Here is a 25,648-nt window from a genome sequence, read left to right as displayed (position 1 = left end):
TTTGAAAGGCAAGAGACAGACTGGAAGAAAATATTTTGTATCTAAAATATATAAATAATCCTTTGAATTCAATTATAATATAAGCAACTTGAATTTTTAAAAAAAATGTGCCAAGTTTTAAGTAGCACTTCATACATATATAATATCTATAAATATATAAAATATATATTTATATATATATATAATGCAGAAGCACATGGGAAGATGCTCAACATCATTAATCATTAGAAAAATTCAAACCATAGCCATAAAGATATACCATTACATACCCATTAAAATGGCCAAAATGAAGTTTATTAATACCAAGTATTATTGAGAATGTGGAGCAACTAGACCTCTTATTCACTGTTAGTGGGAAAATAAAATGGTACCCTTAATTGAGGAAAACTGTTTGGCAGTTTCTTATGAACTTAAAAACAACTTAAAAACTTACACTAACAACCAGAGACTCCCAGATATTTACCTAAGAGACATAAAAACTTATGTCCACACAAAGCTTATATACCATACAATGGAGTATCTCTGCTTTAGATATGGCTGTCAGAGAAGGTCTCTATAAAGATACTTTTAACCTGAAGCTTGATTGGCAGGACAAAGCAACTCTGCAAAAGTTGGGAAAAAGCACTGGACTCTAGAGGAGAAGCTAGAAGAAAATTCTAAGATGGAAACAAGCTTGGCCAGAAAGAAGGTCAATATTTCTAGAGAAAAAGAAGCTGAGATGATTATGGCAGGTGGTGAAGGTTTAAAGAAACAAAGAAGTCATATCAAAAAGACCTCAGAGCCTGATAAGGAATTAAAAATCAATTAATAATATTTCTAACAACAACATAACAAATATTAGAAACATTATAATGATGCCATAAACACCCAAATTGTGTGTTTTAATTCTAATTCTTTGTGTACATAATGTAGAACTTCCATGTAACTCAAAAGAGAATAATGTTACTATCAGTATCGACAGAAATAGTTTATTCTCTATATAATTAATTGCTTGACCTAATGTCACAGTATATTTTGCTTTATATTTGGGGCATATTTTTTTTCATATTTTTCCCTTCCTGGAGTTTTAATAGTTTCTTTTTTCCTCATCAACCTAAGGATAATGCACCTTTACCATATTCTGATCGTCTAATGCCTAGAACCTCCCTTTTTGTCAAAGCCCTCTCATTGTTGCTTCATTCACATGGGTACTGCAGAGTTTTGCTCCTATGAACCCATGGATTACAGCATCTTTTATATATTTCTCTTTTTTTTTGTAATTTCCCCCCTATTTTGCTATAATTCACTTTCAATTAACTTTCTGCTAAAGTATATGAGAACAGTACATAAAGTATATAAACTAGACCAGATATTATAAAACTCCTAGAGGAAAGCATAGGCAAAGCACAGGCAGAACACTCTTTGACATAAATCATAGCAGTATTTTTTTGGATCCTCTCCTAGGATAATGGAAATAAAAGCAAAAATAAACAAATGGGACCTAATAAGACTGAAAAGCTTTTGCACAGCAAGGGAAATCATAAACAGAATGAGAAGACAATCCATGGAATGGGAGAAAATATTTGCAAGCCATGTGACCAACTAGAGCTTAATTTCCAAAATACACAAATAGTGCATACAACTCAGTAAAACAGAAACAAAAAACCCAATCAAATAATGGGCAGAAAACCTAAATAGACATTTCTCCAAAGACATACAGTTGGCCCATAAGCGCATGAAAAGATGCTCAACATTGCTAATTATTAGAGAAATGCAAATCAAAACTACAATGAGGTATCAATTCACACTGGTCAGAATGGCCATCATCAAAAAATCTTCAAAAAATACATGCTGTGGAGAGGGTGTGGAAAAAAGGGAACCCTCTTACACTGTTGGCGGGAATGTAAATTGGTGTAGACACTATAGAGAACAGTATGAAGGTTCCTTGAAAAACTAAAAATAGAGTTGCTATATGATCCAACAATCCCACTCTTGGGCATATATCCAGAGAAAATCATAATTCAAAAATATTCATGCACCCCAATGTGTTCATTGCAGCACTATTTACAATAGACAAGACATGGAAGCAACCTCAGTGTCCATAGACAGATGAATGGATAAAGAATATGTGATATATATATATATATATATATATATATCCATACACACACACACACACACACACACACACACACACACAAGAATATTACTCTGCCATAAAAGAGAATGAAATAATTCTATTTGCAGCAACATGGCTGGACCTAGATATCTTCATGCTAAGTGAAGTAAACCAAAGACAAATATCATGATATGGCCTATATGTGCAATCTAAAAAAAAAAAAAAGATACAAATGAACTTATACACAAAATAGAAATAGACCCACAGACATAACAAATTTATGGTTACCAAAGGGTAAAGGGGAGAGGGGAGGGAGAAATTAGGAGTTTGGGATTAACATAGATATACTACCATACATAAAATAGAAACAACTACTTCTGAATGTTACATTACTTTAAAGGCCTACATTTGAACTCAACTTTTCAAGATAAATCCCAATTAACAAACGTTATTCTGTATTCAAACTATGACAAGTGAATACATTTGTTTCTAGAAATGATAACAAATGAGACAAAGCATTTTGTAAAATATAATTCTGAATAAGTCAGTAAAAAATAAACACACGTTGAGATTCTACCTCCTTACAAGGAAGGCTACTTCAGATTCTCAGTTTTGGTAACAAGGTTAAAGCATACATATTAGCAATTATGGTTAGAAGTTGTCAGTTAAAATCTCAAGGGGTCAAGTGCAAACACTTGTTAATTTGGGGAAACTGAATCAAATGACTCAAGTCCTATTGGTGATGAAAGATGCAAACGTGAAGTGGTTCCTCCCAGAAGCATGGCTGCTGGGCCTGGTGCCATCCACAAGCACCAGTGCTGTGCCCTCAAGCGTTCATTCCTTCTGCTCTGGCTGAAGCCTCTGCCCTTGGGTAGTCCAACAGTAGAAGAGTTATTTTTCATTTCTTGATTTCTCAAGGATAATTTTTCAGGAATTATTTTGACTTTTAATGTGTTGTTTTGTGAAGAGTTACCTTAAAAATTTTTGGAATTCTTGGCTAAATAATTATTCATTCCTGACTATATTGACAGATGTCATAAATCCACTTGAAGGTTTTTAATAATTTTCTGTTATTTACTTCAGAATTACTAACAACTAGTACAATTTTGTTTTGAAATATTACCAGCTCAAATGTGAAAAAATTTAAAATTTCAACTGAAATTTTAAAATGTTCTCTCTAGATCCTGTAGTGCAATATTACAAATGATCATGGGGACCAATATCACACTGAAAGTTAAAGTTCAGGTGTTATCATTATTAATTTTTTCTTCATTGGGAAAGTACACATATGTGCATGCACACACATGTTTACACTTTCAAAAATTAATTTAACATGATAAGAGAAGTTTCAGAATCCACTAACTTTAAAAAATGAAATCAAACCAAAAAGGGTAACAAGTACAATAACATCAGCAGGATAGATTTGTATGTGTCTAGCCCATTAGCAACCAAAACATCTTGCATTTTGAAGATGTATTGTTTTATGAAAATACGTATGAGTGAAGCCAATGACTTCACTGATATGTACCTTGATAAAAGTAATTACTTTCATATATAAAAGATTTAAAGTAATGGAAGAGAAAAATAATTTTCTAGCTGCCTTTTTTTTGTAAAATCCATAGACCTAGATCAATTAAACAATATCTTTCTATACTCAAGCCTGTTTATGCTGAGAAAAACTTCAATCTTTTAAGTAAATTCAGTAGTTTTCTTAAAATATTTTTTTACAAAGATATTCCCATATTATTGTGAAACTGCTTGGAATGATGGTATAGAATGATAAAATTTACAGCAGTTTGAGGTAAGAAGAGTAATACATTTAAGTGCAAAAGTGGGAAAAATTGCATGGACAGAAAAGCATAAGCGACATTTCAAATCTAAACATGGCATTTTTCTAGAGACCATAAATCATTCATTTTATTTTGAAGTTTTAATATAGGAAGCTGGCTAGCACACACACAGATGACTTCATACTAGATTTTCTTTTTCTAGCTGCAGTAGTTATTTCAAAGAATTACACCTTCAAACTAATTCAAAAATTATGCTTATTATTCATTTTGAAATCTTTATAAACTGATATATTAAAACAAGAAACACATAAACTTAGGGAAATTTATCACATGCATGTTTACATGCTTATTCTTCTCTGGTACAGCATCTATACCTAGTTACCAATGTCTAATGGATCTTTTCCTAGTCAATATACCAAAATGAACTCACCTAACCAAGAATTTTAGGATTATGATGTTTTCCACACACAAAATTGAAAGGTATTCTGTCTTCTCTTAAAATCTCAATCATTTAAATATGTTTCAATAATGTAATATTTTAAACTGTGACTATATCATAAATTTTATAAAGGAAGCATATAGTCTAATTAGCTCAAATGAAGTTTACAAATATATATAAATATTGTAAAGCTCTTATAGACATTTAAAATGTAGAAGCATATTTTTAAAAATATACTTGACATATAACACTGTAAATTTCATGTGTACAGTATGTTGATTTAGTACACATATATTGTAATATGATTGCCATTGTAGTTATTGTATCACAATACAATATCTATCCCCTCTATTGCATCACACTATTATCGTTTCTTTTTTGAGGTTGGAATAATTAAGATCTAATCTCTTAGCAAATTTGATGATTATAATATTATATTGTTGTTTATATTCACTATACTGTGCATGAGATCTCTAGGACTTACTAGAACTAGTTTATACCCTGAAGCAACATTTCTTTTATTCCCCCACCTCCCAGCTCATGGTAACCATCTTACTCTGTTTTAATGGGCTGGCTTTTTAGATTCCACATATAAGTGATATCACCCAGTATTTGTCTTTCTTTGTCTGACTTATCTCACTTAGCATAAGGCCCTCAAGGTCTATCCATGTAGTTGCAAATAGCAGAATTTCCTTCTTTCCAATGGCTAATAATGGTCCATTGTATACATATATCAACCTTCTTTATCCATTCATCTGTTGATGAGCACTTAGGTTGTTTCCATATCTTGGCGATTATGGATAATGCTGCAATAAACATGGCAGTGCACATATGTCTTCAATATCCTGTTTTCATTTCCTTTGGGTATATACCCAGATGTGGAATTGCTGGATCACATGTCAAGAAGACAAGAGATAACGTTTGTACAGTTAGTTGGAATGTAAATTGGCTCAGCCACTATGGAAACAATGTGGAGTTCCCTCAAAAAATTAAAATTAGATCTACTATATGTTCCAGCTATTCCTCATCTAGGTATATACCCCCAAATTAAAAATAGAACCACACTTAAAATTTTTCTCTCTAATGATCTATTTTCTCACTTCATATGTCATTCTTTTGGTAGTATATCCTTCTTTTCCCTTTCATCTGCATGATAAATTCTATTATAGGTTTTAGTTCAAAGTCTCATTTATTTTAGAATAACAATCCAGTTAGAATTGCAAAATCAATATATCAATTTATAGCATGAATACTGAGACTGTGCTCCTTTATCTTTCTTTTAAATACTCAACAGTCACCTACTATTCCAAACATTCCTAATGACCTGGTTATGATAACATTTGATTAATATTGTCTGTAGTGACCGCAGTCAGATGACATGGTTTATATGCTTCTTATCTCACAACCTCACCTTTGGAATACCCAGGCCTAGTGCAAAGGGCTCATCTCCCTGGACAAAGAACTGAGCAGTGAGAGCAGGTAGGCAAAAGGCTCAGTTATAATCCTTTTGGGTACTATTGATATGATTCTGAAAGGGTACTGTCTTCCTTCTGTTATCACAAGAACTGAAGATCATATAAACCTTCAAATTCTAAGATTTATCCGTAAATAGAGCCAATATATAAGACAGTGAAGTTGTGAGATGAACAGTGTTCATATTCCATTGTTTAAGTCTCTGCAAGAGTGATGTCTGAATTCAGCTCGCTGGAATTATCAATACAGGATTGAAAATATAGTAGAGTATTTCAGAGCACAGACTCTGGAATAGTCACCTAGTACTGGATTATAATTGGTTAATTAAAATCTGTGTGAATATTGACAAATTAATGTAAGTTGTTGAGTGTCATGTATTCCTAATCTACAAAGAGAAAATAATAAGGTTAATAGGATTGTTGTAGAGATTAAACATGTTGGTATATGTAAAGTACTTAGAATGCTGCTTAGTATACATAAGGACACAGTGATTGTTAGGTATTACATGAGACAATAAGGCTTGTTTGAATAGGGTTTTTCCTACACTTCAACAAAAAAGGGCTTTGTATAATAACAACAGACACATGCACACATAGGATTATTTATCTGGAAAGAAGACATTTCCTGCATTTTGCAGAAGAACTTCAATATATACCCATGATGATTTTAACTTTTGTGTTTCCATTTACCTTTAACTAACTGTTCACTCAGGTGCATTTACCCTCAGAAATTATGTTCATTTTTGAATGTATAAGGAAACTCTTCTTCTGTTTTGGATAGAACTATATCCTGTAAGGTAATCCCCTCCATAACCATAAAGCAGTCATATGTCCAACCCATATGAGAGAAATATTCAACAATGTGTCTTAGTTTTTAAAGACTATGTTATGACTGATGATCTAACTATTGGTGTATCATTAGTAGAGACACACTAATTGCTTTTTTCTCTTCCCACAATTTTTTTTGGGTCCTGTGTGTTACCAAGAACACCTCATGCCACACTTACAGTAGTCCCCCCTTATCAGCGATTTGCTTTCCATGGTTTCAGTTACCTGTGGTCAACTGCAGTCCAAAAATATTAAATAAAAAATTCTAGAAACAAGCAATTTCTAATTTTAAACAAATTTTGTGCTGTTCTGTGTGATGAAAAATCTCATGTTGTTCTCCTCTGTCCCACTCTGAACATAAATAATATCTTTTTCCAGGGTATCCCACCTCTTGGTTATCAGATCATCTATCAAGGTATCACTGTGCTTATGTTCAAGTAGCCTTTATTTTACTTAATAATAGCCCCAACGTGCAAGAGTATTGATGCTGGCAATTCGGATACGACACAAAGTAGTGGTAAAGTGCTTCCTTCAAGTGAAAAGGTGAAAGTTCTCAAATTAATAAGGATAGAAAAACATTGTATGCTGAGGTTGCTAAGATCTACCATTAAGTACTAATCTTCTACCCTTGAAATTGTGAAGAAGAAAAAAGAAATTTGTGCTAGTTTTGCTGTTGACCTGAAACTGCAAAAGTTATGGCTAAAGGGGGTATTAAGGGCTTAGTTAAGATGGAAAAGGCATTCAATTTGTACAATGAGATATTTTGAGAGGAGGAGAGAGAGAGAGAGAGAGAGACCACATTCACATAACTTTCATTACAGTATATTGTTATAATTGTTCTATTTTATTATTAGTTGTTAATCTCTTACTGTGACTAATTTATAAATTAAACTTTAACATAGGTATAGGAAAAAACATGGTATATGTAGGGTTCAGTATTATCAGTAGTTTCAGGCAACGTAGTCCGATTAAGGGGGACTACTGTATTTTTCTGTGAAAGCTTCTTTCAGAATAAGCATTTGGTGATATTATCTGGTCATTCTCTCCTGTCCTCCTCACATAATTGAATACTTTTTTCATTGGATACGTACACATCTCCAACTAGAGATATTCCAGTCAAAATTAAATTGACTTCTTTCTTATACAGAATATTATTTTACTGTTTTCCAAAATCTTGTTCTCCACAACAGTTCTAATTTTTCACCACTCATGTTTTTCCCCTGGGTACCTGTGTTTCCCCAAGTATACTACTGACTGGAAATTCTTGTGTCTTTCTAGAGCATGGGATTTTGCCTCTTTACAAGAAGATGGCCACATAAAAGAATAACGTCACTTTACTGTTTTATAGGTCCTTTCTTCTTGGTTATCATTCTACTTAGTACTTTTGTGTATCACCAATTATGATGTGTCAGTCTCTATAGAATTGGTTGCCCTACACATTTTTTCTTTGAGAATTAAAAAAAATCTTTTAGAAAATTTAGTAATGAACACAAGCCAAAGTTCCTTTTCAAGCTTGTACAAGGCAAGAATCTTCTAAGCTTGTTCAAAAATTTAATATTATTGGGTCATTATATAGACAAAGAAAATGTTTAAATATTCTTTTCCATTATGGCTTATTACAGGATAGTGAATATAGTTCCCTGTGCTATTCAGTAGGACTTTGTCATTTATCTATTTTATATATAGTAGTTTACATCTGTTAATCCCAAACTCCTAATTTATCTCTCCCTACCCCCTTTCCCCTTTGGCAACCATAAGTTTGTTTTCTATGTCTGTGACTCTGTTTCATATGAAAAAGAATATATATATATATACATATATATATATATATATATATAAAAAACAAAATCGCTTTGCTGTATACCAGAAACTAACACAACACTGTAAATCAACTATAATTTAAAAAAAAATCACACTGAATATTCTTTATTATATTGTGTATGAGACAAAATATATGTATTGATAAAGATGATTAGGCTCATGAATGATAGTCAACTTTTTTGGTACAAAACTAGTTTTCTAAAAGAACAAGAAAAATCACTTGATAATGCTAGTAGGAATTAGTTTCTCTCCAAAACAAAGTTGTAAATGACATGACAAGAAAATATCTTTCTCAGGTCAGGTTTTTGTAATTTTTTTTTTTTACAACTGTATTTTCTCCAATACAGTTAAAAAGCTTTCATCTTTTCTGAAATGTTCTTTCTTAAATTGGGAGAGTAAGTGTCTTAGTAAGCACATAAGTGGAACTAGTTTGTGCACTAAAACAAAGGTATGCCCGACAGGCAACACAGTAACTGTACACTCAGCTACTACACCATTAAATGAGAGCTACTGTTTATTATTGTTTTCTCTCTTATCCCATGGCATCAGATCACTTGCTTTGTCTGCTCTAAGATTCACTATAAGAAACTATTAAGTTGTATCCTTCTACTTAACTTTCCTAACATTTCTTTATAGGCCAATTTTTACAGGTGAGAATAATTAGTAATTGCCAGTCTCTAATCAGCAATTAGCTCCAATTAACACTTCCCAGCTGCTCAGGCAGGCCTGTGCTGACTTCCTTCAGCTGCTTTAAACACTGAGGTTTCATTATAACACAGGCTAAAAATTTAAGAATCATTCATATTTCATCATTCTGATGGACAAACTTTTTGATTGCCTCCTGTTATTAAAGAAAATCACTTATCTTGTGGGGTCTCTAATACTTGCAGCTGTAGGGACATCAGTAGCCTGGTGGCAAAATGAGACTATGCAATATACAAGAAGTTTGTGCAGATAAACTATTAGGAATGAAACTTAAGGCAAATGTCACACATTCACAATTTAGTCTAGAAACCTGGAAGCAGTGCAGGCTATAATTAAGTTTCTTGTTAAAGTATTCAAAAGTGCATAAACATGAAAACACACAAATTCACAAGGCATACTGTATAATCAAAATAATGATTAAAGAAATACAATAAAAATGTAAGTAGCAATAATGTGTTATATACATTGACAAACAGGCAGGTCTTGTATACATTTTGTTAGATTTATACCAAAGTATTTCCCTAGTATTGGGGTGCTAATGTAAATGGTATTGTGTTTTTAATTCCAAATCCCACTTGTTTATTGCTGGTCTATAGGAAAGAAATTGACTTTTGTATATTAGCATCTCATTATATAATGCATGCCCTATACATTTGTCCAAGAGGATAAAATGTATGCATTGGCCAAAAAGTTCGTTCGGGTTTTCAATACTATGTTCTTTGTGTGATTGTGATGTGTCCATGTAAGTTCATCAACTGTAACAAATGTACCATTCTGATGGGGACATTGTGGAGGTTATGCATACACTAGGACAGGGGGTATGATAGATATCTTCCTCTCAATTTTGCTGTGAACCTAAAACTGCTGTAAAAAAAATAAAGTCTATTAAAATATTTAATGGTATGTGATAAACTTAAAAATTAAGTGAAAATTATTTTTAAAATGTAATTCAGTATACTCTTTCTACATCCCTGTAAACATATATATTTATTAGAGAGAGAAAGAGAAGCTGAAACACAATTGCTGAGTGGTAGAATTATAGATAGTTTAAATGTACCCTCAGTATATTTATTTTTTTAAGTATTTACTTTTAAAATCAGGAAAAGTTAATTATCACAGAACTCCAGTCCTATAAAAACTAAGCTTGAGTGTGATCCTTACAGCTAGGAGGAGGGGGCTCCAACAGCTGGGAAAAGGGGGCTAGAACTCTTGAGTCTTTGTTTAGGCAAAACCAGAATGAGCTCCAAAGCCATGCTTCTCCCACTAAAACTACACATCTTTTATTATTTTCTGTTATTTCATTGTGTTAAAATTATAATATGCACAAATAAAACCAAAATTCTTGAAAAGTGTTTATATTTGAAAAAGAACGTTTCATGGAATCTGGTCTCCCTACCCATAATTCCCATTATCTAGTGTTAAATACATTCAATTCTAATAGCTCTTTTTTTCTAGTAGGTATATTCATATTTTTAAATATTATAGCTCTACATGTAGGCATTTTTTTTTTAGTTTTGAAGGAAAATGCTGTTGAATCAATAAAAATTATACATGAATGTTTTTTTAGTAATTCTAGGTCATTGAATCTCCAGGTCAAACCAGGACTGCCTAACTGATGACTTCTTTCTATGTATGTAATAGACACTATCACAGATGAAGCAAAATTGGCCATTTTCCATTATGTGCTGATGAAATTATTCTTGCCCTAGTACACTACCACTGTGGTTAGAAACTGTGGTTCCCAAATCAGCAGTATTAGGCTCACTTGGGAACTTAACAGAAAAGCAAATTCTCACCTTTACCGCACACCTATTGGTGGTGGGACCACCATTCTCTATTTTTCCAAGCCATCTACATGATGCTGATTCAAGTAAAAGTTGAGAACCACTGCACTGCCATATCAGTTAAGATATGAGCTCAGCAGCGCTAACAGAGAGACACAAAATAATAATGGATCAAACAAGAGGGAGTTTATGTCTTTCTTCTGTAGCAGTCTGAGTAGGTATTAGTGTGCTGATTTTGCTCAGCTGGTCTCAATATGTTATTTTCAACTAACTGCACCAGATACTGCTCCAGTTCCCAGGATCCTCTCTGTATTCTGTACAGCAGGAATGGAGAGTTTTCTCCTCCTTTTAAAGGTGGAAGTTGCACACATCACTTTTGTTCAATCTCAGTGACTAGAAATTAATCACATACCTACATCTAGAATCTGAAGTTTAGGTCTCCAGTCAAACTAGAGCTAATCAAGTGTTTATCTAAATTTTCTGTTTTTATGAAGAATAAGAACAATAATTCTGGTGGCAATTAACACCTTCTGCCATAAGTATCTATCAATAATAAATTCTTAAGCTCCTTTCAGAATTGTACATGTCATAAATGTCTTCAAATCATTTTACCTTGTATGATTACCTTAGTTGTCCAGGACCCCTCTTTTCCCTGCCTCACTCTGACTTGGGTTGGTCTCTAGATTTTCTGCACAAATGTCATTCTTGAGATTTTCTTTACATATTTAGTAAATTCGTCTGTTTCCTGAATTCTATGTTTTCATTCTTGCTTTACTCATTGATGATATATATTTTGATAAAGCATCTGGGACTATACTCACTGATTTTTTTCTTTCCAAAAGTTTTTCTCCTCAATGTGTATTTTCTTAATCATTCAGGACAAGGATTCTTAAAGTTATGCAAGATTTGGGTGAATTATTGTATGAGTCCAATCTTAATCTAAACTATAATATTTTGATTGCATTCCTCAGATATAGGAGAGTAATGACATAGCCTCTTGAAGGAAATAAAGGCATACCTAGAATTTTAAAAAATCAATCTTATGATTAGAAATCTGGATAGTTACAGAGAATATTTGTTCAAATTAAAAAAATATATGGTTAAGTATGAACTGTTAATCCCTAAAATTATAGAATTTATCATAAATTCAAAACATTAAATACAAACTAATCAATTATATTTACAAAAATATATATTTATAGTTCTAATGTTAATCAACAAAATGAGATTTTGGTTGTGTAGGACAAGTCCAGTTCAGCTACACTAAAATCTCAAAGAAGGCACAATTGTCAATAATAGATAGAACACAAAATGTGTAATTGTAATGCAGCAGGATATTCCCTATGAGATAATAAAAGAATTTCATGTATCAATATGACCCCTCTCATTTTTCTCAGGTCAGTGATTTCAAAAGGCAGTTACTGCCAGTTTCATACTTTTTTGACCTAAAGGATTACAAGTCTGTGCAGGATTCATTCATCATAAAAATCCAGCTGTGTCTGAAAAACAAGGGAGATATTAGGTAGCTATATGTGCTCACATGTGTTCATAATGTCATTAAAACCTTGGCACTAGTTCTTTGCTTGTTGAATAGAAAACTAAAGCAAAAGCAACCTTGAACTTAGGAAGAGGTTCATATTATCTCTTTAATCATTTCCCTTAGTTTGCTACCTTAGTCTTAAAGTGTACTAATATTTTGTAATTGGCTTCGTATTCTTTAAAGTGTCCCACAAATCGTTTATGCATTTGTGAACAAGGTCAATAATTTTGATAAATTCCTTGACTGTCTCATATATTTAACTTGACCAACAATTTTTAAAGCACAAACTCTGTTGAGTAGAGATACAATGAAAAGTGAGTATAATAATACAATAATTTAACCTAAATATCTACTGTAATTGTTTTTTACCTTTCACACTAAGTGACCCATATTCAGAACATAAATTTAAAATCTTAAGCCACTAGTAAAAAAAAATCCCTAGACACTGGAATCAGAGTCAAGAGTTGCAATTCCAAACTAGTTAGCAAGTTTGGATGTTACTATAAACAAGATTAAGTTTTTCCATTGTAAAACAAGGAGTATAATAATATTTGAGATTCAACAATACTGCTTACCATGATAAAGATGCTCAGTACATCATAAATGTAATAATTATTCCATCCATACATTTCTACTTCTTTATCAATATGTACTTAGTACAATCACAAACAATTTAAGAGAGGTCATATGCCAATATCAGGCAGAGTCAATCTGTTCTCTCTTAAGCAAACATGATCTAGAGTTCACACTCTAGCATCATTTGGACCAGACTGTGTGATATTTATTAATTTAGTAATTTTTCCTGAAAATAACAATAATTTTTATAATAGTATAACTATATATTGTTTTGCTTGATTTTTCTTAACATATTTATTCTCAATTTCTGCTAATTGGGAGTAAAATATTCTTTTACATTTGAAAATTTTAATAACCCTCTTTTAGTAATTGATAGATCAAGCACACAGATCATTTGTAAAGATAAAGTTGACCTGCACAATCGATCAATTTAACCTAATTGACATTTATAAAATCTTCATCCAACAACAGAGAAAACATATTCCTCTCAAGCTCCCTCACTGAACATTCACCAAGAAAAGACCATATTCTGAGTGATAAAACATACCTAAACAAATGTAAAAGAATAGAAACCATACAAAGTATGTTGCCAGGTCACAATGGAATTAATCAAGAATTTAATAACAAACACAATAGAAAAACATATTCTCAAATACTTGGGGATTAAACAACACATAGCTAAATAAATGGGTCAGAAAATAAGTCACAAAAGCAATTAAAATATATTTTGACTTAAATTAAGATAAAAATATAACATAAAAATTTGAGGGAAGTAGCAAAAGCAGTACCTAGGGGAAATTTACAGCATTGATTACATATATTAGATAAAAAGGATCTAAAATCAACAACAAATCTACTTCAGGAAGCTAAAGAAAAAAAGCAATTTAGGCTTCAATGAAGTGAAAGAACATGAATATAAATAATAAATCTTAGATTAAAAGTCAATGAAATTGAAAACAGAAAAACAGCAGATAAAATCAACAAAATCAAGAGACTTTTTTCTTTAAAGATTAATAGAAACAACTCTCAGAAGGGTAACCAAGAAAAAAAAAAGCACACACACATTAACAATATAACAAATGAAAAGGAGTGGTCACTACTAATTCTGTGGACATTAACACACCATTGTAAAGCAATTATACGCCAATAAAAATGTTTAAAAAAAATAACAGAGGAATACCAGAAGCAACTCTGTGTCCACAGATTTGATTATTTAGATGAAATGTATACATTCCTAGAAAGACAAAGTTATACAAGGAGAAACAGATAATTCGAATTGATTTGTAACTATTATTAAAAAAAAATTCAATAATTAATTCCTCCCAAGTAAGAAAGCACCTGACTCAGATGGTTTGACTGGTGAATCCTACCCAATTTTAATAAAGGAGTGATATAAATTCTTCTTTATCTCTTCCAGAAAAGAGAAGCACAGGACAAACTCATTAACTGCTTCTATAACATCAAAATTACCCTAGTATCAAAACCAGAGACAAATATTATAAGGAAGGAAAACTATTGGCATGTATCTCTCATGAATACTGATGCAAAAGTACCTATCAGCAAATTGGATCCAGCAATGCATAAAAATTATACACACAAACACATGTAATGTATTCCTACTATGCAAGATTAGTTCAAAATCTGAAATTCAGCAAAATCTACCACATCAATGCAAAAGGAGAATAATCATGTAATATCAACTGATAAAAAAAATTCACAAAATCCAACACCCATTTATGAAAAACAAAACAAAAAACGATGAACAAACTAACAACAGATGAACAAAATAGCAATAGAGGGGACATTCCTCAACTTTATAAAGAATACCTACCAAAAAGGTCATAATTATCAGAAATATGATACTTTCACCCTAAGATTAGGAAGAACTCAAGGACATTCTCTAACACCATTCTTATTCAATAATGTACTGGAAGTTCTGCTAGTACAATATGATAAGAAAAGAAAAATGAAAAAATATCTATATAGAAAATCGAAAGAACTGACAAAAAAATTCTGGAATTAATAAGTGAATATAGTAAGATCATAGGATACAAGATTTATATACAAAAATCTATCGTTTTCCTATACAACAGAAATGAACAATTAGAGTTTGATATTTTAAAAAATTTACAACAGCACACACAGAAAAAGAAATAGGTAAGGATAAATATAACAATATATGCACAGGATGTATATATATGTAAAAACTACAAATCTATGATGAGAGAAATCAAAGATCTAAATAAAAGGAGGAATATTTCATTCGTGTATCAGGATATTCAATATTGTTATGATGCAATTCTTCTCAACTTTATGTGTAGATTCAACACAATCCCATTCAAAAATCCATCAAGATCTCTCCCTCTCTCTCTATATATATGTATAGATGTATAGATATATAGATAGATATCTTATAATAAATCTATCTATAAATCAATAGATACATTGATTCTAAAGCTTATAAGGAAAGTCAAAAAAACCTACCATAGTCAACACAATATGAAAAGACCAAACTGGAAGGTGCATCCTATCTGATTTCAAGACCTACTACAAAACTGCATTAATCAAGATAGCACGGCTTGGTTGAAAACATAGATATAGAGAACAATGAAACAGAATAAAGTATCAAGATATAGACCCACAAAAATACACTTTGACAAAGAAGCAAAAGTATTTCAATGGAGAAAGGATGTCATTTCAACAAATGGTGTCAGAAAAACTGGACTTGCATATGAAAAAAAAAGAACATAGACACAGTCATTGCACGTTTCATTAAAATTAAGTAAAAATGGATCGGTGGTCTAAATGCAAACAATTTCTCAATCCTTATGTGTGCGTGGTACACTGCAGTAGAGAAACCTGACAAACTGTACTTCCATAAGGTAATCAAAGTCAACCTCAATAATAAATCACTGAAATGTCTGCAAAGTAACTGCCCTATGCACCTCAAAACTGTCAAAGTCATCAAAACCAAGGAAAATCTGAGAAAGTGTCACAGCTGGGAGGAGCCTAAGGAGACATGATAACTAAATTTAATATGGCATCTCGGCAGGGATCCTGGAGTAGGAAAAGGGCATCAGGTTAAAACTAAGAGAAAAAAAAACCCAAAAAACTAAAAGAATCTGGACTTTAGTTAAAAATAATGCATCCATAGTGTTTCACTAATTGTATTAAATGTACCATACTAAATTAAAATGTTAACAACAGAGGAGACTGGATGTACAGTATATGACAACTTTCTGTATTATCTTCACCATCTTGCTGTAAAGCTAAAACTGTTCTAAAATCTTTACTTTTTTTATTTTTAAAGAAGAATTGATTATCCCTCGAGAAACAAATGGAAAAAAAATCTGCTGATAGCATATGCCATATTTCATAGTTCTGTTTAAGCAGTATTACACCAAAGCAAGGACATTTTTCCTCATTATCATTTCATTTAATGCTTGCAAGTATATGACTAAGAAAAAGGACTAATGGATAAGTTAACAATGTAGCAGCGAAGAATAAATGATAAATGCTTATTTTGCCCTCTTCTAAACTGCACTGTTCCAAATAGGCTAGAGCAAGATAAAAAATACTATTGGAACTCATGATATAATTTATGCACACTTTTTAAAAATAAATACTTATTCTGACAACAGTGAAGTGAAATATCAACACACAGAATAAGATGAATTAATTAATTTTTTCACTGATAGGTATTATTACTGTGCTGCCAGAATTTTTCTGTAATTTGAGGTTAATTATTAATCTTTTTTTGGCTGTGATGAGTCTTCCTTCTAATTCTTTCTCTTTTTCTTACACAAAACACTCAACTATATGGTTTTTATCATTTTCATGATTAAAGATACCATCAAAGCCATGCTTGATATAACAAGTTTTTAAAATCATAGCAAGATAAAACTTATGTCTATCATAACACAACTCATTGTTCTTTACATAAATTAAGCCATTTGCAGCAACATGGATGCAACTAGAGATTATCATACTAAGTGAAGTAAATCAAAAAGAGAAAGACAAATACCATAGGATATCACTTACATGTGGAATCTAAAATATGTCACAAATGAACCTACCTATGAAAAAGAAACAAAATGGGGGACATAGAGAATAGACTGGTGGTTGCCAAGGGGGAGGGACCTGGGAGAGGGTAAGAGTGAGAGTTTGGGATTAGCAGATGCAAACTGGTGTATATAGAATGGATAATCAACAAGATTCTACTGTATAGCACAGGGAACTATATTCAATATCTTGTGATAAACCATAATGAAAAAGAATATGAAAGAGAATATATATATATGTATATAACTGAGTCATTTTGCTGTACAGCAGTAATTAACACAACATTGTAATTCAACTATACTTCAATAAAAATAAATTATTTTTAAAAAGTGGGTATATTTTATTGCTAGAAGAGTAGATCTTAAAAGTTCTCATTGCAAGAAAAAAATTGTAACTGTGTGGTGATGGATGTTAAATAATCTTAGAGTGGTAATTATTTTGCAATATTTACATATATCAAAACACACTGTACACCTAAAACTAACACAATGTTACATGTCAATTATATCTCAATAAAAAACTCAAAGAACAAAGTGGGAATAAATTATTTGCAGCTCACATTGAAATAAAGGCCTACTCTTTCTAAAATATAAAGAGTTTCTATAAAACAATAGGAAAAGGATTAAACAGCTTAATAGAAAAAATGGCAAGAGTCCACATAAAAGGAATTTTATGTTTAATTTTTTTCTTTTAAATAGATTAAAAAAATTTTAATCGAAGTAGTTGATTTATAATATTATATTAATTTCACATGTACAGCATAATGTTTTAATATTTTTACAGATAATACTGCATTATTACAAGATAATGGTGATAATTCTCCATGCTATACAATATAACCTAGTTGCTCTATCTATTTTATACACAGTAGTTTGTGTCTCTTAATCCCATACCCCTAATTTGCCCCTCTCCTTTTTCCCTCTCCCCTTTGGTAACCACTAGTATGTTTTCTATAACTATGAGTCTGTTTCTATTTTGTATATATATTCATTTATTTTATTTTATTTTATTTTTTTGCGGTACGCGGGCCTCTCACTGTTGTGGCCTCTCCCGTTGCGGAGCACAGGCTCCGGATGCGCAGGCTAAGCGGCCGTGGCTCACGGGCCTAGCCGCTCCGCGGCATGTGGGATCTTCCTGGACCGGGGCACGAACCCGTGTCCCCTGCATAGGCAGGCGGACTCTCAACCACTGTGCCACCAGGGAAGCCCTGTATTATTTTATTCCACATATAAGTGATATAATACAGTATTTGTCTGACTTATTTTACTAAGCACAATATTCTCTAGGTCCAACCATGTTGCCACAAATAGCAGAATTTCATTCTTTTTATAGCTGAGTAATATTTCATTTTATATATATACCACATCTTCTTTATCCAGTTTTCCGTTGATGGGTACTTATGTTGCCACCATAACTTGGCTACTGTAAATAGTGCTGCTATAAACTTTGAGGTGTATATATCTTTTCAAATTAGTGTATTCATTTTTTTTTTTTTTTTGTATATACACCCAGGAGTGGAATTGCTTGCTGGATCATACAGTAGCTCTATTTTTGCTTTTTTTTTTTGAGAACCTCCATATTGTTTTTCATACTGGCTGCACCAATTTATTTACATTCCCACGAACGGTGTACAGGGTCCCCTTTTCTCCACACCCTCTCCAACATTTGTTATTTGTAGACTTTTTGACGATAGCCATTCTTACAGGTATGAGGTGATATCTCATTGTGGTTTAGATTTGCACTTCGCTAATAATTAGCAACATTGAGCATATTTTGAAATGCCTGTTGGCCATCTGTATGTCTTCTTTGGAAAAAATGTCTATTTAGGTCTTCTGCCCATTTTTTGATTGGGTTTTTTTTTTTTTCTTTTTGATACAGAGTAGTATAAGCTGTTTATATATTTTGGATATTAACCCTTTGTCAGTCATGTCATTTGCAAATATGTTCTTCCATTCTATTGGTTGTCTTTTCATTTTGTTTACGGTTTCCTTTGCTGTGCAAAAGCTTCTATATATAATTAGGTCCCATTTGTTTATTTTTGCTTTGATTTCTTTTGCCTTAGGAGACAGACCCAAAAAAATATTGCTACAATTTATGTCTAAGATTGTCTGGCAAGAGTTACACTGTCTTTGTTCCCTAAATCTAAAAATTATATTTTCATTTTTAATGACTTTACAACCCCATTTTGATTGTGTGATTGTCAAAAGGGATAATATACATGAAGTTAACCTGTTCACAGTAATTATTCTTCATTGATTATGCTCATCACTGTATTTCCAGTATCTACCATAATGCCTAAACATGTAAGAATAAGTAAACAATAGTTTAATAAAGGTATAATAAGAATGGTTATTGTTAAGTCATTTATGTTATTGGAAGAATACTTTGATTTATTTTCTAGATCATCAGTATCTTCATCACAAGGAATAACGGAGAATAATTTCTATGCTAGTTGAAAATTCAGTTTCCGTCAACGTTTTATGTAGCTTCCCAAGCCTACTTGTATGAGGTTCGGGAAATTCAAATTAGAACTTCAAATATTCATTGAGGACAGCTGTTGCCTCTGAAAGACCTTATAAATAATTACTTCTCCTACACTTGATGGTCCAAAAGCAGAGAATGGTGGTCTTCTAAGAGAAATATAACTCTTTTACTTAGATTTTCGGTTCCTGTTATGTTTGAAATGTTGATAGCAAATGGAATCAGGGTAAGTACAATACTAAAAACTTGGGATTCAAGCGGTTAACAGGCTGTTATATTCCTGGGAACAAAAATGGCTTTATCCAAACCCTAAATTAAAGTGAACTAAACATTAAAGCCATGACTCTCTCCCAATACCAAAAGACTCTTAATATGATCCACCTAAGGCTTCTTTCCTAAGGCACATCAAGTTTTTTCTCTTATGAAAGTCAGAATCTTCCCCCCAAATTATTCTTCTTCCCTAGCACACTATTCTGTCAACTCATTTTTTTAGTGAACTTCTTCTCTCACTTCTGGGCTCATTTATCTATTGCTGCAGTAACACCACATTACCAACTACCTAGTGCTTTCAAATCACTTAGTGCTTTACAACAACAAAATTTGTGTTTACGCCTGAGCCTACAGTGCAGTGTGAGGTTGCAATGACAGGGACTGGGCTCACTCAAGCATTTGCAAGAAGTTAGCTATTGGGCATGGCTTGCTGCTGTAGGATTACCTAGCTGGGATGACTCCGCATGTTATTCACATTCCTTCAGCAATCCACTCCCAGCATGTTGTCATGGTGGTGAGAAGAGCAAAAGAGAAAGTGAAAGTACAAAAGTGATTTCTCAGTCTTCTGCCTGGCCAAAGAAATTCGCTCATCAAGCCCAGAATCAGTGTAGAAGGGAAATATCAAATGGTATGGATACTTGGAGGCAGGAAATGATGGGATTATTCATGCAATGGATCTACCACAATATTTATATCTCTGTGTGCATCTCTATAGGTATCAATATTTATCTGTTTATATATATGTACTATATATGTACTTTAATTTGAAATCAAAGTAATATAATGGCAAAAGCAGGTGTTTTTTTGGTTTCTATCATGACATTTTTACACTTCATGCATGCATTAATTCTATGACAATAAAATTCTTAATGATTACAGTATAAAATCCATTTTTTCTTCTCAATTAAAATTTAATACCTTATCGACTTCTCCCTTTCATTTTCTATGCATTATTTTAAATATCAGACATCTCGTCTCATTCCTTGCCAATTTCTTATGTTATTACAATCCCTAAAAAATAAGTTTTCCCCTCTTTAATTATTCATATAAATTTATACTAGTATCTACTATATTACATTTGTTTAGAAAATTGATTTCCTCCCTCTTATCCGCTAGACTGTAAGCTTCTTAAATGCAAGGAAATATCTACTTTTTTCTCCAGAATTACTGCTATGTATTACGTGCTTATCAATACTAGATATTTTAATTGATGCTAATATTATTATTGATATATTGATGTTTATAATCAACCAATTTTGTGAGGTACAAATGAGAATTACTATAGACATAAACATATCTTAATATGGCTTGGAATAAGGATAGGCTCTATGATATCTAGAGCAGTGACTCTCAACCCTAGATGTATACTGGAATCCACAACGAAGCTTCATTAATGTGTATTCTGGTTCTCAATCTGAGAGACTCTGCCATATGCTTACATTAGTTGATAGTATTCTAATTATGTAACAGTTGATATCAGAGTGCAGGCAATTATCTTCAAAATATAGAATACATGTATCTTTTTAAGTTCCATAACATAGGTCCTATACTTTCAAAAGATGATCTGAATTATTAATCTAAGTTTAAGAAGAAAAATAACAAAGCAAAAAAGTTATATATTTAAAAGCTGCAAACAACTGTAGCTGTTCTTAACAGATTTTTTAAGGTGATAAAGAATATAATACTGGTCTATAGTAGAATAGTTGTGTCTAAGGCTTGTCCTATTAGAATAGCTCAGCTTAGTTTATCCAGAAGGACACTAGTATACATCTTAGATGGACTGAAATAAAAGCTAATGGATCTATAATTTTATTCCAATAGAAGCTTTTTTTTTTCCAAGCAGAAAATATTACCTTCTGAATCCTTTCAGAAGGGAATAAAACAGAAGAATTAAGAATAAAATAATTGAAAACCATCGATCCTTCTTTATTAGTGTGGCCTTGCAAAGTTATAGAATTTCCTGAGAAATTTTACTCACTGTTTTTCTTACTTAATTTGGTCCTTTTAATCTAAATAATATATGATTTAATATTATTAGAATCTAGTCAGAATGTTTTGGTCATCTATTCTTTTATAACACAGTAACCAAAAACTTAGTGGATTAATAAAAGAACTGTTTCATTTGTTCCCTGTTCCATGAATCAGGAACTTGGACAGGACATCTCAGGGCAGCTTACCTTTTCTCCATGTGATGTGTGCTGGGGCTAAAATGCCCAAGATTGTGTCTTGTCTCACATGGGTATTAAAGTTATGGTTGAGCAATAGGTAGAAGGTCTCAACTGGGATTGTATGATCCATTTCCAAGATGAATCACTCACATGGCCATCAAGACTCTAAGAATAGCCTCCCACTTTCTGATATGGCCCATACTATGCCTGTGGAGTGTGTTTCTCCCAGGCTGCTCTTGCCTTTTGAGATGGACCACATTCCGTCTATGGAATGTGTACCTCTCTAAATAAACCCACTTTTTACCTGTCACTTTGTCTCTCTGAATTCTTTCTTCTATGAAACATAGAACCTGAGCTTCAGTAAGTCATGACGCCAGGAACTAAAGTCCCTGCCCAGGTGGAGGATGCAATGAAGATGTGGACCCTCCTGACTTCAATCAACTAAAGCTTGGACTCTGCTGACTTTTGCCCCAATTCTATGCCAAATTCTCCTCTTCTCAGGCCCCCTTGTGTATATGCATGTACCCTTAGTTTAAAACTTCCCCAACTTTCCTGTTCAGGGAGACACTGCTTTGGGAAAAGATTCCCTGTGTTCTTCCTTGCTGCAAGTAATAAATCTTTCCTTCTCCCCTTCCCCCCTGCCCCAAAATCTAAGAATAATAATTTTAAGTGTACTTGAATGCCTATTGATTCTCTAGCCCAGGCTTGCCAATAAAAGTTTCCTGAAGACAGAAATGTCCATAAATTTGTGTTCTCCAATATATTAGCTAATAGCCATATTTGACTATTAAGTAATTGAAATAGGGCTACTGCGACTAACTGAAGTTCTAATTTTGTTCAATGTTAATTAATTTAAATTTATATTTAACTAACCAAATGTGGCTAGTGGTTACCAAAGTTACCCACTAAGGTCATGGTCATAGTGTAGTTTCCTTAGATATATTTCATCAATACTGGGGGAGCAGGACATTAGCCCTGTAGCTTAACTTTCAGGTAGGATCATGTATAGAAGCTAGGTGTTCATTATACAAAATATCTAAGGAGGTAAAGAGAGAGAACATCACCTGTATTAGCTTCCTAGGACTACCATAACAACGTACAACAGATGGGGGATGTAAATAACAGAAATTTATTTTCTCATAGTCTTGGAGGGTAGAAGTTCAAATCAGGGTGTTGGGAGGGTTGGTTTCATTCTGAAGCTTCTCTCTTTGGCTAGTAGATAGCCATCTTCTTACGTTCATATGGCCCTCCTTCTGTTTTTGTCTGTGTCCTGATCAATTCTTTGTCTTATAAAGACACCAGTTATGTCAGAAGAGGGTCCACCTCAATGATCTCATTTTACATTAATTACCTCTTTAAAGGTCCTACATCCAAATACAGTCAGATTGTGAGGTAAAGTGTATAACTTCAACATATGAATTTTGGGACAATTCAGGCCGTAACACAACCTGTATCAGTTAGCTATTGCTGCATAGCAAGCCACTGCCAAGCAGCAATCACTTGTTGCCTAATATCTAAAGTATCTCACCTTTGGTTGATCTGGGATGAGCTCAGCCTGACAGTTAATGCTCCTCACTGCAGGTCTGCAGGCCACTCTGTTTCAGGCTTCAGAAGCTGGGACCAGTTTGGCTCCATATTCCTTTCATCCTCCTGGGGCAGTGACTCTAGATGGGAAATGCAAAAAATAAATAAATGAGGTTTCCCAAAGCCTAGGATCAGAACGGCACATCGTCACTTCTGCACATTTATCCCTGGCCAAGGCAAGTCCTGTGGCTTAGCTTAAAGACAAGGGAAAGAGAAGTAGACTCCATCTATGATGCGGACATAGAATGGCAAATAGCTGTGACCGCTAATGCCATCTACCGCAAAAGCCTTCATTTCTTGAAGGATACATGGTTGCAGTAAAAAAAAAAGCTAAATTCTATGATCAGATGGAAAGGTAACATGGGATGTGGAAAGAAAAGCAATGCCTCGCGCTGAAAGGGAGCACGGAGTGAAATTAAGCAGAATCTAGGATAACTGCTGTGAGAATATTCACAGCAGAGATGGAAGTTGTACATTCAGAATGTCACAAAAGGATTAGTATAATTAGAGGCCCTAGATTTGTGAAAGATGGAACGGCACTTGATTTGGAACTAACTGTGGATTCCAGCTCAGTTATCATTAATACAGATAAAGAATAATCTGATGCTATTTTATTCACAGATTGTTTTAGATCACTTTTGTTTTAGATTGTTTTACAAAATTAAAAATGCAAAGGGCATTTTTATTTTACATTGAGGAAAAGTAACTACAATGGAGGCCTTGTGGAATCATGCATACCCATAATCTTTATGAACTAAATGGCACAGAATGTTTGCATAAGACTATATTTATGATGCTTCCTTATGCCTGTGTTTGTTTTTCATTAATTATGTAAGATCTCCTAATACTGCATAGGTCCCAATGTGCTGCAGGCTGCTTTCCAAAATTTTATTTTTATGCATAAGGTACACAATGGGGAACCCTAATCCCAAGGGAAGTATTTAATTCAGTTTTTATTGAATTAGAGAACACTATTTCCCCAAGTCTCTTGTGTCTTTTTTACTGCTGAAATCTCATTATCATTGTCTCCAAATTCAGTGTTAATTACACTTTATTAGTATACACAAAGCTATCAGTATTTGTCAGAGTTCAAAACAAATTTAGGAACAATGTGGAGTAAGTGTTCAAAGTCATTTTTTTCCTTTCAAGGCAGTTGTTTTTCCCTTAAGAAAGTTATGAACAGTTTTCTAAAATGCCCTAATATCACTCCTCTTTTTATAAGTTATTCTTTGGGATTACTTCCAACTGTATAACACATAAAATTATTTTATATTTACTTTAAAACTTGATATGGATTATGTTGTGGGCTGAATTTTGTTCCTCCCAAATTCATATATTGAAGTCTTAACCCCTACTACCTCAGATTGATGAAATTGGAGACAGAACTTTTAAAGAGGTAATTAAGGTTAATGAGGGTCATGACTGGTGTCCTCATAAGAAGAAGAAACATGGACACAGGTACGCATGTGCACAGAGGAATGACCATGTGGGGACACAGAGAGAAGACAGCCACCTACAAGCCAAGAAGAGAGACCTCAGAATGAAACTCTGCTGCAACCTCGATCTCAGACTTCTAGCTTTCTTAACTGTGAGAAAATAAACTTCTGTGGTTTATGCCACCTAGTCTACAGTACTTTGTTATGGCAGGCCTAGCAAAGTAACACAGATAGTAGTATCAATAATATAACAACAGGAAAGAGAAAAACTGTCTCTGGCAACCATGCATTCATCCATTCTAGAATAACCCAGAGAAAACCCAGAAGCATAAATCTATAGTGTAGATAAATCAAGGTTAATACCACACATATAATCCCTAGTTGAGAGTAACCATCCTAAATGGCTATGCTCTGCACAAAGGCAACTTAATGCCTACTCAGCATCATGTGACTTAATGAGACAGGGAGATTTCCAAACAAACAGAAACGGTACTAAATATCTCAGTTCTTCTCTGCATAATTTGAACTTCGTAATGAAAGTCATTACCAGTTTATAGGGACGTTTTAGACTGAAAAGATGATCTGAAATATGTC

The 25,648-nt window shown here is 32.9% G+C and overlaps 1 long non-coding RNA gene across 1 annotated transcript in view; it reads right to left on the bottom strand.

Moving 5' to 3' along the window:
• LOC307186605 overlaps window positions 1-25,648 on the bottom strand; it is a 222,273-nt gene that overhangs the window by 25,450 nt on the left and 171,175 nt on the right. Inside the window, exon 3 of the long non-coding RNA XR_013828422.1 lies at window positions 23,563-23,698. This is a non-coding gene — a long non-coding RNA (uncharacterized lncRNA). The remainder of the gene's footprint in view (window positions 1-23,562; window positions 23,699-25,648) is intronic.

Source organism: Stenella coeruleoalba (genome assembly GCF_951394435.1).
Source record: "Stenella coeruleoalba genome assembly, chromosome: 1".
NCBI classification, from domain to species: Eukaryota; Metazoa; Chordata; class Mammalia; order Artiodactyla; family Delphinidae; genus Stenella; species Stenella coeruleoalba.
The sequence above is the reverse complement of the archived record's forward strand: the minus strand, read 5'-3'. Positions and strand labels throughout refer to the sequence as shown.